General features: G+C 55.1%; 1 non-coding gene across 1 annotated transcript in view; it reads left to right on the top strand.

The window, feature by feature from the left end:
- Positions 1-289: 289 nt before the first annotated feature.
- LOC126476817 (small subunit ribosomal RNA) overlaps positions 290-850 on the top strand; it is a 1,909-nt gene continuing 1,348 nt past the window's right edge. The window contains exon 1 of the ribosomal RNA XR_007587257.1: positions 290-850. This exon is cut by the window's right edge and continues 1,348 nt beyond it. This is a non-coding gene — a ribosomal RNA (small subunit ribosomal RNA).

Genomic DNA, 850 nt, shown 5'->3' with positions numbered 1-850 from the left:
CACGCTCCCGGGCCTCTGTCGGCAGCGGCAAGCTCAGTTGGGAGCACGGGTGGTCGCACCTAAAGCGTCTACTCGCCTAACTCCGGGCGATTGCGCCTCTCTCGAACCCGACCAAGTACTTAGGACGGCGCTGCGCGCCGCCGGGACCTGAGAGGGTTTCGAGGTGTGTTGTGCAGGGGAGCTCAGCCTCCTCCTGTTTGCAGAATAATTGAGCGGACGCTTGCGTGTTCGCGCGGGCCCCCGGGACACACTCCCGGGCGGCCGGCTGCTCAGCTCTAGTTGACGCAGCTCCCTGGTTGATCCTGCCAGTAGTCATATGCTTGTCTCAAAGATTAAGCCATGCATGTCTCAGTACAAGCCGCATTAAGGTGAAACCGCGAATGGCTCATTAAATCAGTTATGGTTCCTTAGATCGTACCCACGTTACTTGGATAACTGTGGTAATTCTAGAGCTAATACATGCAAACAGAGTCCCGACCAGAGATGGAAGGGACGCTTTTATTAGATCAAAACCAATCGGTCGGCTCGTCCGGTCCGTTTGCCTTGGTGACTCTGAATAACTTTGGGCTGATCGCACGGTCCTCGTACCGGCGACGCATCTTTCAAATGTCTGCCTTATCAACTGTCGATGGTAGGTTCTGCGCCTACCATGGTTGTAACGGGTAACGGGGAATCAGGGTTCGATTCCGGAGAGGGAGCCTGAGAAACGGCTACCACATCCAAGGAAGGCAGCAGGCGCGCAAATTACCCACTCCCGGCACGGGGAGGTAGTGACGAAAAATAACGATACGGGACTCATCCGAGGCCCCGTAATCGGAATGAGTACACTTTAAATCCTTTAACGAGTATC

The sequence above is a fragment of the Schistocerca serialis genome, chromosome 4 (genome assembly GCF_023864345.2).
Source record: "Schistocerca serialis cubense isolate TAMUIC-IGC-003099 chromosome 4, iqSchSeri2.2, whole genome shotgun sequence".
Lineage (NCBI taxonomy): Eukaryota > Metazoa > Arthropoda > Insecta > Orthoptera > Acrididae > Schistocerca > Schistocerca serialis.
The sequence above is the reverse complement of the archived record's forward strand: the minus strand, read 5'-3'. Positions and strand labels throughout refer to the sequence as shown.